This window comes from Mesoplodon mirus (genome assembly GCF_964341445.2).
Source record: "Mesoplodon mirus genome assembly, chromosome: 16".
Classification (NCBI taxonomy): domain Eukaryota; kingdom Metazoa; phylum Chordata; class Mammalia; order Artiodactyla; family Ziphiidae; genus Mesoplodon; species Mesoplodon mirus.
In genome coordinates this window covers 7411319-7428898 of record NC_138992.1, presented here as the reverse complement: position 1 = coordinate 7428898, position 17580 = coordinate 7411319, and the positions used below count along the sequence as shown (strand labels likewise).

Here is a 17580-nt window from a genome sequence, read left to right as displayed (position 1 = left end):
GGGCAACCAAGAAATAGCATCTCACCCCCAAATATACCTACCACTGATGATGAAACACATACAGCATTTTGTTTTGTTTTGTTTTTCTTTCCAGCTTGAGGTATGTACAAGTTCTACTGCAAAGAGTTGACTATTAGGCAGCATTACACTGAGAAAGAAAGAGAAATGAGTTTGGAAGTCAAATAGATGTGAACCTGAAGCAGTCTCCACTTTCCTGCACAGTAGCTGTAGTTTATTAGCTCTGGGCTAGTTATACTTTCTTGGCCTCAGTGTTATCACTGTAAAATGGGAACAATAATCCTCACTCCAGGGAGACCTGGGATTCAATGAGATGAAGAAGGCAAAGCTTTAGCACAGCATGGGAAACACAGAAAGCACTTAGTAAATGGAAGAAGTCATTATTGTTGTCGGTCATCTTTCTCACACCCTTCCAACCCTCCCTCAGGCCATTCTCTGGTGGGACCTCATCGGAGAGAGGAAGGGGAAGGGCATGATGCACGTGCCTAGGGAGGAGAGATGTCACTGAAGGGACGGAGACAGCTCTCGGGGTCTAAGGGCACTGGCCGTTTTACAGTTTGAGGTGGAAATTTGATGATGATGAAAGGGATGAAAAGATGATGAAGGGGAACTCTAAATTCATATTTTTAGACATTTATTGCTATTCTCCTACTACCTGGGGCTTTTGATAAATATATCACCTCTCTGTTTTCCACAGACCACATAGTCTAGGTGCTAAAGAGAGGGTGACAATAAGAAAATTCATCCACAGGCAAGTTAGCCAGTCAGGCAGCCAAGTTAGAGTTCTGTAAAACAAACTGAGGTGTAAGAAAAGGCATATTACCTGCCGGTTTTGTGACCATGGACTTATAGTCTCCAGGTGTGAGTCCCAATATTTACTTCTGAACTGAACATATTTGGTGCTGGATTCAATAGTTGAAGATTACCCATAAGTGACATAAACATCAAGAACAGACGGAAAGTATTATTTTCAATTAAATTCAATAAAGCTGCACTAAGACTCTTCTGTGCCTGAGTATGTGCTAAACCCTTGAGAACTGAAGGAGAAAAAAACTATGGTGAAGGTTGAAGCATAGAGTGATATTGTTTAGAAGAAGAATATAATGAAGCAGTTAAGAGCAAATCTTGGAGCTAGATCTCTGGCTTCAGATCTGTGTCACTCAGTAGCTGTTGAACATTAGCTCGTGTGTTCAACCTTACTGTGCCTGCAAAAGAGTGAAAAATGGACTTCAATAAGGTAATAAACATAAAGTTCTCAGAACAATTCCTAGCATATAGAAAGTATGTGTAAAAGCTAGATATATATATATATATATATATATTTTTTTTTTTTTTGCGGTACACGGGCCTCTCACTGTTGTGGCCTCTCCCGTTGCAGAGCACGGGCTCCGGACACGCAGGCTCAGCGGCCATGGCTCACGGGCCTAGCCACTCCATGGTATGTGGGATCTTCCCGGACCAGGGCTTGAACCCACGTCCCCTGTATTGGAAGGCGGACTCTCAACAACTGCGCCACCAGGGAAGCCCAAAGCTAGATATTTTTATCACTGAATTTGAAGCTGGAAAGGATCTTAAAGATTAACTAATCCAACCCACTAATTCTACAGAGGAGGATTCTGAGGCTCAGAAAAGCAAATGAAAAGTAAATTCCAACTGGATCAATGACAAATATATGACTTAAAATATAGTAGAAAAGTGTACAGAAAAATATCTTTGTGATACTGGAATAGGGAGTTATTTTTTAGACAAGAGACAAAAAGATAATTCACAAAGAAGACATTGATTAATTTTACTACAACAAAATTTGTGAGGTTTGGGGCTTTGAGCTACATGATATCAGCCTAACATCTGAAAAGGGGAAAGGGCTGGAGATTGAGTTCAACCTCATGGCCAATGATTTAATCAGTTGTGCCTGCATAATGAAATTCAAAAAAAAAAAACTGGATGCTGAAACGTGGGTGGGCTTCCCAGGTTAACACAACTCTGGGTATACTGTTATGTATCAATACGCCTGGAGGGTGACATCCAGGGGAAGAGGGTACCGAAGCTATCATTTGAGACCCTGTCAGACCTCACACCTCATGTGTTTCATCTTATGGCTGGTTTTGATTTGTTCCTTTTTTGCTATCATGAAATTGTAATCATACGTATAGCTCTTTCCTGAGTTCTGTAAGTCATTCTAGTGAATTATTGAGACTGAAGGGGTAAAGGGAGCCCCCATAGTCTGAAATGCGGGCAGTCTTCTCCTCTGAAACTTGGTCTAACTCCAAGTACTCAGTGTCAGAATTTGCATTCCAGTAGCAATCACAAAAATGGAGATAAAAACAGAATGAGACAAAATGTTGATTAGTCAAGGTCATCCCAATGCCATCACTTCTACTCTTTCTGCCTTCAAATGCCTCCTCTCTTTTCCCTTATTGTTGAATTTCTCCTTATTCTACGTCAGGCTTGCAGAAACCTTTTCAACACTTAAAGCAGAGTCCTCTTCCTTGACCATCCCCTTTCCCTTTTTTTCCCTGTTTTTCAGCATTATTATCTCAAGTGGTATTTTACAGCCCCCTTCCCCTAGTGGACCAGGAGCTACTGTGGACTTGACAGTTTCTGAGTGGCCAGTCTTTGTAGCCAGCACCTGGGTTCTCAGTGCCTTGTTGCAGGAGTTCAAAATGGTGGAATAGATATATACATAAGAACACAGGTGCTGAGATGAGTCTTGAAGTTGGCATTTAGTAAGGGTCATGGCAACTACTGAATGAGGCGGCAACATACTTATTCCTATTCCACAGGTAAAAAAATCTGAGGCTCACAGCAAGTCCACGACTTTAATCTCACCATCCTGCAAGATGTGTTCTGGAGAAGGTCCACATTCCTACAATTTTGGTTCATGTTTGGATCCCTGAAAACCATTTCAATCTTCAGTTTCATTCTCAATGTCATGAGCCTTTTCACATTATCATATTTAATCTTCCCTGAGTTTTATGATAATCAAATGAGATTATAGAAATATTTTTCAACATTAAAAGAATCATAATTTAAGGTTTGTTTTATTCACATCGGTGTCTCCAACATCTAATGTTATCTTGGCACATAACACTCAAAAAATAAATTTTAATTAAATGAAAGAATGAATTCATGAGTTAGGAAAAATTGCTGGGTCAGTAGAAATGGGCATTTAATAGATATTGCCAAGTTGCTCCTTCAGAAAAGTTTATATTCTCACCAGTGTTGCCTATTTTGCTTATTCATGCCAGAATTGGGTTATATCAGTATGTTTAGTTTTGCTTAGATTTGATTATTAATCCATAAGTGAGGTTGGACTTTTTTTTTTTCTAATTTCTTGGGAATGTGTCTCTATTATTCAGTGCATGGCTTTTCCTGTGCCTATTTTCCTAATGAGCTCTTTTTCATTTTCTTAGTGTTCTGTGGGAGCTCTTTGTATCCTGTGATTATTAACTTTTTGTATCACAAATATTTTTCCTTGTCAACTTTTTCAGCTTTCTTGTGCCATAGAGAATTTGTTATTTCTTTATGAGGTCAAATCTGTGGGTCTTTTCTTCTACGAACGTTTTAGTTTGGGATGTATCACTCTGGTAATTGTTGTGTAGGATGAGAAGTCTGTGAACAGAGAGTTCACTCAATAACCACCAGAAATGAAAAGATTCTGAACTGAGTTGTGGTTGTGAGGATGGGACAAGGAGTGCATTGTTATTTTCTTGATTCTATCATTAACTAATTGTGCATCTTTGAGACAATGGATTCAGCCTCTGTTCCAATTTCTTCCTCTATTAAGTGAAAATCAAATACCTTGCCACACTAACCTCACAGAGGCTTTGTAGAGGTTCAATGAGATGATGAATTTATTTTATTTTTATTTTTTAATGTTTTTATTGGACTATAATTGCTTTACAATGGTTAGTTTCTGCTTTATAACAAAGTGAATCAGTTATACATATACATATATCCTCATATCTCTTCCCTCTTGCATCTCCCTCCCTCCCACCCTCCCTATCCCACCCTTCTAGCTGTTCACAAATCACTGAGCTGATCTCCCTGTGCTATGTGACTGCTTCCAACTAGCTATCTCTTTTACATTTGGTAGTGTATATATGTCCATGTATACACTACCACTCTCTCACTTTGTCCCAGCTTACCCTTCCCCCTCCCCGTGTCCTCAAGTCCATTCTCTAGTAGGTCTGCATCTTTATTCCCATCTTGCACCTACGTTCTTCATGACCATTCTTTTTTTTTTTTTAGATTCCATATATATGTGTTAGCATACGATATTTGTTTTTCTCTGACTTACTTCACTCTGTATGACAGACTCTAGGCCCATCCACCTTACTACAAATAACTCAATTTCTTTCCTTTTATGGCTGAGTAATATTCCATTGTATATATGTGCCACATCTTCTTTATCCATTCACCTGTTGATGGACACTTAGGTTGTCTCCATGTTCTGGCTATTGTAAATAGAGCTGGAATGAACATTGTGGTACATGACTCTTTTTGAATTATTGTTTTCTCAGGTATATGCCCAGTAGTGGGATTGCTGGGTTGTATGGTAGTTCTATTTTTAGTTTTTAAAGGAACCTCCATACTGTTCTCCATAGTGGCAATTTACATTCTCACCAACAGTGTATAAGGGTTCCCTTTTCTCCACACCCTCTCCAGCATTTATTGTTTGTAGATATTTTGATGATGGCCATTCTGACCGGGGTGAGATGATAACGCATTGTAGTTCTGATTTGCATTTCTCTAATGATTAATGATGTTGAGCATTCTTTCATGTGTTTGTTGGCAATCTGTATATCTTCTTTGGGAAACTGTTTGCAGATGACATGATACTATACAAAGAGAATCCTAAAGATGCTACCAGAAAACTACTGGAACTAATCAATGAATTTGGTAAAGTAGCAGGATGCAAAATTAATGCACAGAAGTCTTTTGCATTCCTATACACTAATGATGAAATATTTGAAAGTGAAATTAAGAAAACACTCCCATTTACCATTGCGACAAAAAGAATAAAATACCTAGGAATAAACCTACCTAAGGAGACAAAAGACCTGTATGCAGAAAATTATAAGACACTGATGAAAGAAATCAAAGATGATACAAATAGATGGAGAGATATACCATGTTCTTGGATTGGAAGAATCAACATTGTGAGAATGACTATACTACCCAAAGCAATCTACAGATTCAGTGCAATCCCTATCAAACTATCACTGGCATTTTTCACAGAACTAGAACAAAAAAATCTCACAATTTGTATGGAAACACAAAAGACCACAAATAGCCAAAGCAATCTTGAGAAAGAAAAACGGAGCTGAAGGAATCAGGCTCCCTGACTTCAGACTATACTACAAAGCTACAGTAATCAAGACAGTATGGTACTGACACAAAAACAGAAATATAGATCAATGGAGCAGGATAGAAAGCCCAGAGATAAACCCACGCACATGTGGTCACCTTATCTTTGATAAAGGAGGCAAGAATATACAATGGAGAAAAGACAGCCTCTTCAATAAGTGGTGCTGGGAAAACTAGACAGCTACATGTAAAAGAATGAAATTAGAACACTCCCTAACACCATACACAAAAATAAACTCACAATGGATTAAAGACCTAAATGTAAGGCCAGACACTATCAAACTCTTAGAGGAAAACATAGGCAGAACACTCTATGACATAAACCACAGCAAGATCCTTTTTGACCCACCTCCTAGAGAAATGGAGATAAAAACAAAAGTAAACAAATGGGACCTAATGAAAGTGAAAAGCTTTTGCACAGCAAAGGAAACCATAAACAAGACAAAAAAACAACCCTCAGAATGGGAGAAAATATTTGCAAATGAAGCAACTGACAAAGGATTAGTCTCCAAAATTTACAAGCAGCTCATGGAGCTCAATATCAAAAAAACAAACAACCCAATCCAAAAATGGGGAGATGATGAATTTAAAAGCATAGGTTCTACTTTGGTATAGCATCAGATGGAGTGGAGAACAAAGTAATAGACATTTACTATCAGGGAGAGAGCACTCAGCCCCATAATTGTTTTATAAGCCAATAAGAAATTTGGAAGAAAGAAATTCTTCTAAAGAAAATTGGTTTAGTAATTACCTCCAAATAATCACTCAAGATAACCAATAAGCCTGCTATAATCCTCTTGTATAGCAGACAAGGACACTGGATTTAGAGTTAAGTGAACTCACTTCTAATCCTGGTCTGTCTCTTACATTATTTCACTGTCTTGAGTAAATCTCTTCACCTCTCTGAACCACAGTTTTAATATTTAAAAGAGAATTTTAAAAGTTCCATCTCACAGAGTCTTAAAGAAGATAAAATAAGATTTTTGTGAAAGCGTAATTTAAACTATAAGGCTTTTTAAGAGTGTAAGTTAACTCGTTATGATAATTATTAAAGTCATCACTTTAAATGATGGTTACTCAAATGGTTGTATACATCCTCTATGAAATAGTGAACATGGGTGTTGTGTACATTATTTATTAGTCCTGGGATTAAATCTCAAAAATTACGTCTTATGAATTGAGACTTTTGTGTTCCTGTATTTGTAGATGAAATGAATCAGCCTGTTTTAACTGCAGTAAATTATGATGATAAGCACTTATCCATTCTAACTACTCACATCCAGCAAAATAAGCAGCTGAACAGAGTACCTGAAACAAGACAAGAACTCAATAAATGAATGCCCTAGGAAAGGCATTTTCCTCTCCCTCTCTGGGTTGTCTTCTTATCTTGTTCACTTCCTATTTTCATTTCTTCCTTCTCTCTTCCTTTCCTCCAAAAAGGACTAGCATGGGCATGTTAAAAGAGACACTGGAAAGAAGGAAAAGATCTATCTGGATCTGCCTGGAAGGGTAAATGTAAGTTTGTCAATTTAATATTGGGTCCTCGTATGTCTAGAGTAGTACATATGCTTTGGGAATTTGAAGAGTGGAGAGCCATTCATTGAATCATTTGTTAAGCAAACATTAATGAAGCACTTAATACGTCAGGCAGATATACACTGTGCAGAAAGCAGCATAGATGCTGTGCCCGAGGAAAAATTCATATATCTGTCTCCTTTCCATTTTCCCCTTCACACAGAGTGTGAGATAGCTAGGGAGGGAGGTATTTTATTCTATAATTACTTAGACCCTCATCAGCAGGTGGATTTCCTCACTGCCTGGCTTTCCACAAGGATGTCTACCTATAGCATAAACCAAGTCACCCACATTTTGCCAACATGATGACAATGGATCCCAGGTGTGGCCTTGTCAGTGCCTTTATCAGATGGGTTTGGGTAGATCAGGCAGGTCAGATGGATATGCATGGAGATTACTCTCTAAGACCTTCCTGTCTAAGACTGTGATGGGTATTTAAATGAGGGGTAAATATTATCTTTTGGGATTCAAAAATGGGAAAGGTTATTTTCTACTGGATGGCTCAGAGAAGGAAGTTTCCATGGAGAAGCTGTCATTTGTGGTGAAATAAATTAGTAAGTAAATAAATAAACAAACAGATGAAAGAACAAGCAGTTATTACTTTGGTGTGAGGAGAAAGGCACTCCTGGTGTTGGGCACATTACAAGCATGAGACGAGAAAGAACAGGCATGATCTAAAAAAGCAAAGAAGGTCTGAGACACCAAAGTCATACTGCGCTGTTCTCATTTTTTTCTTGGAAAAGCCAAGATTCCATGGAAATATGAAAGCTGCAGTGGCTCAGCCAATCCCGGCTTTGGGGATTGAGATGTTCCCTGGAGCACCATCTTTTGCTGCTGACACATTTGCTTTCAAAATTGCACCCTAGCAGGTCTCCTGGGCCCCTCCCTCTGTGACACGGGGATTCTTCAGCCTTGGGGGCATTCACTGAGCTGTGTGAATGCTTTGGGTTATTCATGGAAGGTTAAGCCACATGGTCACCCTGAAGTCGGACAGTTTCATAGCTGAGCTTGCCACCTTGCAATTTGAAACAAACGCTCATTCTCCAGAAAAAAAACACGAGTAAAATCTTTTCAGGGCTTGCCTGATTCCTCGTTCCAGCTTGCTCCCTTTTAATCAAGGCTGGCGACCTGGCCCACACATGGCATTTCAGCTCTACACTGGTACCCAGGCTGGTCCCAATGCTGGGGGAAAAATCAGGTACTCCACATTCAAGCACCTTTATGACCATCAAGCCTGGTCTGGTACCTGGACTTAAGTCATGTCTTCTTGGTCTCAGTCCCTATTTGGGAGACCACATCAAACCAGCTTTCAGTGCTGTGTATCTAGAATTCCTCTGCTAGAATCTAGTCTCATCCTTGAACTAGATCTCAGTTCATGGATTTACATACTCATTGAAAGACCACCTTGATACAAGCCTAATTTGCTTCCTGAAGATACAGCTACCACGATCCCTACCGTACATCGAGTATGCTCTCAAGAGACACAAAGGTGAACATTTCCCAAGCTCGGCTGAATTTTAATTCTCACCACTGCTCCTAGGCACGATAATCATCCCCATCCTGCAGATCCAGCCTAGAGACAGCAAAACAAAAAATTAAGAAGGGAATAATTGTGGAATTTTAGTGTCATTACTGTTTAACTTTTAGGTGGAAGGAAATTTAATTTGGGGTTTTTAGTCTTCCATTAAAAAGCAATAATGGAGAGAAGTTTGCTTAGCTTAAATTGGTTGTATTTTATGTTGCTGGCCTTGCAGTATTTGGAATATTTTGTCGTCATTGCAGCCATTCCACATCTATCGGTCATCTATGTTATTCAATGTGCTTGACATATTAGAGACGGAAAATAGAATCGGAAAGGATTCTTTGTGCAGGGTGCATTGTGACCTTTGAGTTAACTCAGGCAATGTCCTGTTATGAGACGTTTTAGAAGCTGTAGGTGGCAAATGCTGATCGAGAAGGAGGGCACCCAGAGGATAGGTCCACTCCAGTTCTGACGCCCCAGTCCAGCCTGTCCCACTTCATGCTCATGTCCAGTCCCTGCCTGGTACAGAGGAGGCCGGAAGTGAATATTTGTTCAATAAATGAGAACCCCAAGCTAAATCCTAGAAATTTCTAAAATTTCTAGGATTTCTAGTCAAAATAAAAATATATGACTAAAAATTAAAATAAGACATTTGATAAACATCTACCTTCTTTCCAAGTTCAGTTCAACCAGCCTCTCCTCCACTGTATCTGTCATCTCTTCTCCAGCTGCCCTTCCTCTGTTCTCTGCAGCTGCCTGGCTCTGTCATAAATGTTCCCTTAAGGACTCAGGCTCAGGAGTGAGGCCACTGGGCTCAAAGTCCAGCCCTACTACTTAGTAATTCTGTGACCTTGGCTGTTGCTGAGCCAGTTCCCCCCATCTGTGAAATGGGAGTATTATTAACATCTATGCCATAGGTTGTTGTGAAGACCAAAAGACGTGTGTACAGTACTTGGTACAGTACCCCGTAACATGTAAGCACTCTAATGTAATTTATTGCACTGTTTTGTATTTAGTTGTGTACATGATGGTTTTCTACATTTGATAACAAATTCCTTGGAAACAGGAATGTTGCATAATTAGTCTTTCAACCCAGTGTGCATTAACTGTGTGAGAAAAGCCTTCTTATTTTAATCTTCAAGGTTGCAGTAAGTCTTCCCATCTGTAACTGCTTGGTTCCCAGATGGAAGCCAACAGAAGTTCTCTCTGCTGACAGCCCAGCCACACGATGCCTTTGACAGATCTTTTTCTAAAAACAGAATTTGCTGTTTCCAAGGAGCAAGGGAAGGGACACTCGAAGCAGAATGCCAATCCCAGAGGGTGTGAAGATCAAACTCAGATGATCTCAGTGTCTGGGTGCCAGCTGCAGGGATGTGAGGACAAGCTGGGTTTCGAGTTCCAGATTATACTAGTGGTAGGAAGAAGAGACTTGGATTTGAAGTAAGGATGTTTGTTTGGGTTCAAATTCTGCTGAGAGCTGTGTGAACTCTTAGCAACTTGCTTACCCCAGAGCTTCAATTCCCTCATCTATAAAGCGGGGGAGTAAACTCAAGTCACAGGTCTTTGCCAGTGTTTGAAAAAGTGCAATAATTTTAAATGTCTTCCTCAGTGCCTACAACATGCTTCCTTGCTCCCTCCTCTCCTCCCCATTTCCTCCTCTCCTCCCTCCTTCCTGCCTTTCCTCCTTTCTTTCTTTCTTCCTCCTTGTTAGACTATTTCCTTCTTCACAGTGATGCTTTCAGGGAGAAGCAAGATTAGAATAGACCAGGAAACGTCTTAGTGAGTTGCCTCCCTTGATTAAACATAGTGTTTGGGACTTAAGGTGAGGAGGGGGAAAGGAGTGTTTGTGATGGTCCCCTGGGGCATCTCAACACCAGGACTACTGGCTGAACAGAGGTCAGGAGAGCTGGGTCTGGTTGTATCGTTTTGGGCAAGTCTGAACAGTATGCTGTTTCCTTGTCATCTATGACAAGGGATGAACTATACTGACTTTCTACATGTGATTTCTGAGAATCAAGAAAATTAATAAACATAATGTTTTGTTTTGTCTGAGAAAGTAGAGACACACTACGCACAAATTATGTTTTATAACTAACATCTATCAGGCCACAAGTCTTTAGCCTAGAGTCAGGGAATGTCAGCATAGGGAAGCCACTCAGAGTTAATCAGGTATGAATGCAGAAAAGCTGAAGTTCAAAAATTCAGATTCAATGACTGTTACTGAATTGTCACTCAGCACGGTCACAGTCCTGATCTCTTCTATATGGGCTGACCCAATATCAAAACCCCTCAAGTGTCAGGATTTGTCTAGAAATCCAAGTGCTAACTTACCTGAAAAACTTAGAATCTTGATTTTCCAAGACTATTTTGTTTTCATATGTTTTCGTCCTTGTTAAGCGTCATGGCTTAAGCATATGTTTAAATGCATTTTTCCATTTTTATCCATAAGTATTCCATAAGAATACATTTTGATAATAACTATATTTTTAAAAACATAACAATACAGGGGAATTCCCTGGTGGTCCAGTGGTTAAGACTCCACGCTTTCACTGGCCAGGGCCCAGGTTCAATCCCTGGTCGGGGAACTAAGATCCTGCAAGCCGCATGGTAAGGCCAAAAAAACAAATCAAAAAAACCCATAACAATAGTATTATCATATTAAAAATACTAGCAGCATTCTTTAGTATCATCAAGTATAGAGTCAATTCCAATTTTGTGTCTATCTATCTTTCTATCTATCTAATCCATCTGCAAGTTACTTGTTTAAATCAGGATACAAACAATGTCCACCTATTTCATTTGGTTGACAAATCACTTATAAGCTTACCCTCCATCTTCAACACCCACCCTGGCAAATTATTGTTGAAGGAGCCAGGTCATTTATCCTCTGGAGTGTCTCAGAGTCTGGATTTTGATGGCCACTCCCCATGATAACCATCAACATTTTCCTCTGTCCTCTATGTTTTCTATAAATTATAGCTGGATCTGAAAGCTTGATCAGAATCAGATTTGATAGTTTTGGCAAGACTGCTCCACAGGTCGTGTTGTATTATGCTATCAGTGGACACATCATGTCCAATGGCCTCTTTTATGATGTAAGCAGCCACCAGTGTTCAGTGCCTAGATTAATTACAGCTTGCAAAATGGTGATACTCTATTCTGTCCTTTGTTCTTCATGTATTAGCTGGAATTGTTTTACAGAGAAACTTTCCCTCATCAACCATTTGGTAATTCATTGATATAGTCATAGAGTAAAGGCAGAATAAGTGCTTGATGCTTCTCCTTTATCAATTTTCAAATAATGAGTTGACTCACTGGCATCTATCAACGTGTAACCTATTAGGGATATTGTTTTATGTCACTGTGAACTCAAGGATTTAAACATATTGGGTGTCTCATTCCACTGACTTTCCCTACTGTTGACCAAATGCCTCATCTATGGCCAGTGGGAGCCTCTTCAAGTTGGGTCCTATGTCCTTTAGACACTACCCTAGTAATAGGATGACTTCCTTGTCTTCTCATTTGAAATGCTTAAAGTTCACCTTGAACATTTCCAAGAACCTCTGTTTCTGCTCCTACAAGAGACCCACTTTACGGCAAAGGACACACATAGATTGAAAGTGAGGGGATGGAAAAAGACATTTCTGTTTCCTTTTAACAAGAAATAGTATTTGTAAACCACAATCTGGGCACTAGGAATGCTCATTGCCACTGAATGGGTGACTACTTCTATGCTTTTTCAGAGGACTGGGCTAGGAAATAATTTTTTAAATAAAATGCATTATAAATACATACTCATGGGTTTGACTCAAATTCCAGGCTTCAGGGTTTTTGCCTAAACTTCTTAATTTACACTAGCTCTTCTTTTCTTACATGCTGAGAATACAAATTTTCAATAAGATCAGAAAAGATAGCACTGGAATATCACAAAATTACTCATTTGCTTTATTACACAATATGCAAACTATCATCTTAAAGTAATAATAATGAAATATACAATCAACGTTTGTGATTCCTTATCCTGGACGTCAAGCCATAGCAATTTATTATATAGGTAATCTTATTTGCAATCTATCCCTCTCTTTCTCTCTTACATTTTCTGTTACTTAGAAAAAATTGTATTTTTGTCTAATGGTTACTTTTATATTATTATCTTTATAATAAACGTTGCTATATAGTCAGTTCCCCAAAAGGAGAGATGCTCTGAAGATAGATAGATGATACATAGATAGATAGATAGATAGACAGATAGATAGATAAGGAAGAGTTCTCTCTTGCAAGGAGAAATTAACTCCAGACACTACTACTTACTAGTGGAACCTTGATTTAAACCCGAGTTTGGCTGCACTGGGTCTTTGTTACTGCGCGAGGGCTTTCTCTAGTTGTGGCGAGCAGGGGCACTCTTCGTTGTGGTGTGCAGCCTTCTCATTGCAGTGGCTTCTCTTGTTGTGGTTCATGGGCTCTACAGTGCAGGCTCAGTAGTTGTGGCGCACGGGCTTAGTTGCTCCGCGGCAAGTGGGATCTTCCCGGACCAGGGCTCGAACCCGTGTCCTCTGCATTGGCAGGTGGATTCTTAACCACGGCACCACCAGGGAAGCTCGAAAGCGCCCATTCTTTTTACAATACCACACAACCACCTAAAGAGAAGATATTTCATAATTTCCAGTCTCTGAAATATTCCAAAGGGCATTCTAAAAGCTTACACATATACCTATACATATATATATAATATATGTATATTTATAGGTATATATATATATATGCATGTACACATACTCATACGTTTACAGAAATAAATGTATATATATGAAGAAAGATTTTATATTGGTAGACTTATGAAATTTTCTATATCAAAACTATTTTCAGAAACAAAAATCTTTCTAAAATTTTTTAACTATCAAGTGTCCATGTAGTCCAAGGGAAGTATAAAAAACCTCTTTATATTTATTACTTAAATATTTAAAATAAGAATAAAATAATTTCTCATACTGCTATTCACATTCTTTAATCAACTGCCTATCTGACTTTAATACAGCATCACTGATATTTTCTGAAGAATGTGTTTTTAAGTCTTATAGTTTTTTCATAAAATTGCCCCCAATTTTTTTTTAAAGATGCACTGTATGGACAATAAATTTGAGATTACATGTACCTAAAAACTGACTATTTTCAGAAGACCATTATAATTTTAATTGAGAAGATTCTCTTGCCATAGGTAAAGAGATACTCTAGTAAATTCAGGGGAAATTCAGTTAAATGAAGAATATTCTCCATTCCATTTTTATACTCAAATATGGAAAAATGCTGGCATAAGTATTTTTATCAGTACAGCCAGTTTGCCTCCATACAGAGTGCTTTTCTACAATGCATATATGTTTACAAGACAGGCTATATCAAATAAGTTGACTGTATTCTGATTCTCTTTGAATATTTTGCTAAATTTAGATTTGCAAAATTATAGGCTTTTTTTCAATCTTATTCCATTTTAGTACAGAATATCAATTTATCCAATTAAAAAACAGGAGTTATGTCAAAAGATTTTTTTCTCTCAAATTGAACAATTCTAACATTTGAAAGTTAAATACAGCACACCCATGGGCTTTCCTGGTGGCACAGTGGTTGAGAGTCCGCCTGCCGATGCAGGGGACACGGGTTCGTGCTCCGGTCTGGGAAGATCCCACATGCCGCGGAGCGGCTGGGCCCGTGAGTCACGGCCACTGAGCCTGCGCGTCCGGAGCCTGTGCTCCGCAACGGAAGAGGCCACAACAGTGAGAGGCCCGCGTATGGCAAAAAAACCCAAAATACAGCACACCCTTTGGGCTCTAATTATTCATTTTTTTCCAGTTCTTCCCTTGTTTTTGCATTTTAACATCTTATTTGCAAGCTTTGTTTTCAGTAATTGCATTTGCTTTTAAGCTTCAAACGCTTAAGGTTTTCAGTATTTTGAATAAATATTCCCAAGTTGTTTTTTAACAAAATGATACCACAATTTAGAGGACTTGCATATAATAAAAGTTCTAAAGTACTCTGAGACACTTAGGTGTATTTAGGAAGTAGTTCTTCAAAGTTTCAAAGGTTTTTAAATTGGATCAAGTCTGAGTAGCAATGAAGGAAATTATATATATTAAATGGTGATAATTCTACCTCACTTATTTGAATAACATTTTAATTATGTAGCACTGCAACCAATCTCAAGTGAGTGAAAAGAATGTTGCACTAGGAAAAGAGCAACCTGACGGCTGGTCCCAACCAATGATAAGCTGTGTGACTTCGGATAACTCTCTTAACCTTTCTGAACCTCAGCATTCTTATTTGCAAAAGGGGGCTCATAACATGTGAAATATGAGTGAAAAAAGATAATGTGTTTCAAAGAGTCTTTGAATTGCAGACAAGCTTTGATGAGCAGGAAAGATTTTCTCTCCAGCTAAACCTGTATCTCCAGGCTCAGCTCCCATCACCATCTCGGTGTATTTCCTCTCCTTCAGATAACAGGACACTCACATGCCTCCAAACATCATCTATTCTTTTACACATCTAGGCTGAAACACATGGGAACATTTTTCTCCAGCTCCTTATGGGGAGAAAGTCCTAGCCTCAGCCCTGCCTTTCCCAGCCATGGCAGAACTTGTCAATTGCATGGGTCAATGTTCGAGGTGTTTGCTAAGCCACATTGACTAGGAGGTGTCATCACTGCAGTCAGGCACACTCACCCCTTCTCTCTCTTACAATTCCTACCCGGATGTGGGAAGCAGACCTTGTGGTAAGCAGACCCTGGTCTCTCAGGGCAGGCTGCCTGTACAGTTTTCTCCCTCTTCCAGATTCCATGTTGTTAGATGGGTAATTGGACCCAAGTCCACTTGAATACCATCAGCCTCTCTCCACAAATAACCTGAGTATGCAGGTGCCAAGAATCAGGTATGGTTTTGGGACAGGGAGGATGGTGAAAAAGGGCAGAATGGAGATCCCATCATTGCCTTGAGCCTTAGCTGCATCCTCCAATGCAGCCTTGGAGAGTGATCTCTGAACTACTGGGTGTTGCACACTGTGTAGCTCGTAATAAAACGGTTTTGACTCCTAGACGTGTATTTGTCTTGGAAATGCAAAGGAGGCTCTTGGGATGATTGACAGGGCAGGACTCAGTCACTGCTGTACACTGTCTGTCACAACACCACCTGCGACCCTCACCTCTAGTGCAGTCAGTACTTCCACTCTCCTCTAAAAGGCCAATTCCAAGAACCTTCCCTCAACTCCCCAGTTCAGACTTCCATGCCCCCAACCGGGTTGTCATGGCACTTTGCTCACACCTCCAATGCAACCTACATTTTACTCCCTGGTATTGCACTGATTCGTGTACTTGGCACTGTCCTCTCCCGTACTTTAAATCCCCCAGGAAATTTCTATTCTATGTGCATCTCCTGAGCTCCCAGAACTGCCTAGGACATAATAGGCCCTCAATAAATGTGTTGAAGGAACATTAATTTAACATTACTCGAATGCTACCTGCCTTTATTCCCCAAAGGGGAATATATATCTGTCATTTTCATAGTTTACATCTTGAGAGAAAACTGAAAAAAGAGGCTTTCTGAAAGCATATCAGAATTCTTGATCTAACTTTAAAAAGCCTGCAGCCATTGTAACATTTCTTTTCCATCTTCCCTGAGAATCTTTCATAACTTCAGTGGACTTTATTCAAGCTTTTAAAGGTTATATGCTTTCCCCAGCACCACTTATCTTTCAGGAAGCTTCATAACATCATTGCAGGTTTGTCGGGAGAAAAGTCTCCCATCGAACTCCCCTGCCTGGTAAACAGTCTTCAAAGCCTTTGCAGTTGGAGTTCCCATTGAGCTGAGTAGCCGAAAGTTCATGTGTGTTAACCTCGGTTTTCCTGGGACCCGTGGCCGGCCGAGAGCACTGATTTGGGTGGCTTCCACTTCCCCTCTGCTCTTTGAGATTCCTCAGCTTTTTGTCAAGGAGTAGCTAACTGTTGTCAGCACTGTTCTCAGAACTTTACATGTAATAAAACCTGTAGTCCTCACACCCACCCTCTGAAGTAGGGGGTTGTTACTACCCGCATGCTGCTGATGCGGAAACTAGGGCATTGACCCTGGACAAGTGCAGGACAGCTGCAAGTGGCAGGACTGGGCTCCACCCACCAGGCTCCCTTGTCTCTCAATCAGGAAAACATGGACTTCAGGATCAGACAAATGGGGTTCCATGTGTGTGACCTTAGTAAATCATTTAGCTCTCAGAATGTCACAAACTCAGGCAGGCAAAAAATGTGCCATTTTTTAAAAATCTCTTGAATGTTTTAACAGGAGTATAATTTACAGTCAGTGAAATACTCATTTCTTGTGTATCATTTGATAAGTTATGATCAACAGACATTCGTGTAATGCATATGCTTCTCAAGATAAAGAATATGTCTGTCACCCTCAGAAAGTTCTTTGAACACTTTCCCAGTCAACCTCCACTGCTCCGATGAATCATTATTCTGTTTTCTCTTACCTTAAATAAATTATTTAATCTGTTATCTTTAACCTAACCTAATTATTTCAAACTCTCATTCTATGTAGTATCAAAAACATAATCTCAGCCAATTCAGGCCTTCTGCCATTCTATTTCCCTGAGATTTTATATAACATTTAGAGGTGAAGGTTGTGCTACATTACCCCACATTTTCTGAGATGGTGGGAGGTCTTCTCATGGCCACTTGTCCATGCTGGTTTCTGCTGGGACGTGCCTGGTCCTCGGTGTGGCCCACATAGGTTGCGCCACTTTTTTCCCCAGCATCCAGGTCTCTTCAGCCTGGACCCTCTCTCTCAGCTTCACCAGGGCCTCTCTGAGGACACGGGAATATCTACAGCCCTGCAGCTACAGCCCTGCACACACAGCTGAGTGGAGGATTCTTCAAAGTACTCGCAGGCCCTCTCTGCCTAGATCAGCCCTGAACCCACATCTTCTCTGGTGTGCCATCACCTCCCCCAGGCACAGCTGAGAAAAGTCACCTCTATACCTGAATCTCACACAGCAAAGAGGGTTATTTCTCCCATCACTCTTCTTGCTGGCTAGGCAGGGAGAGCAATAGCTGTACCTAT

General features: G+C 39.8%; 1 long non-coding RNA gene across 1 annotated transcript; it reads right to left on the bottom strand.

The window, feature by feature from the left end:
- Positions 1–6786: 6786 nt before the first annotated feature.
- Positions 6787–12850, bottom strand: LOC309792084. The gene is made up of 3 exons (XR_014291603.1): positions 12797–12850; positions 8492–8536; positions 6787–6856 (listed from the first exon to the last, which is right to left on the bottom strand). It is a non-coding gene; the product is annotated as an uncharacterized lncRNA (long non-coding RNA).
- Between the last annotated feature and the right edge of the window lie 4730 nt (positions 12851–17580).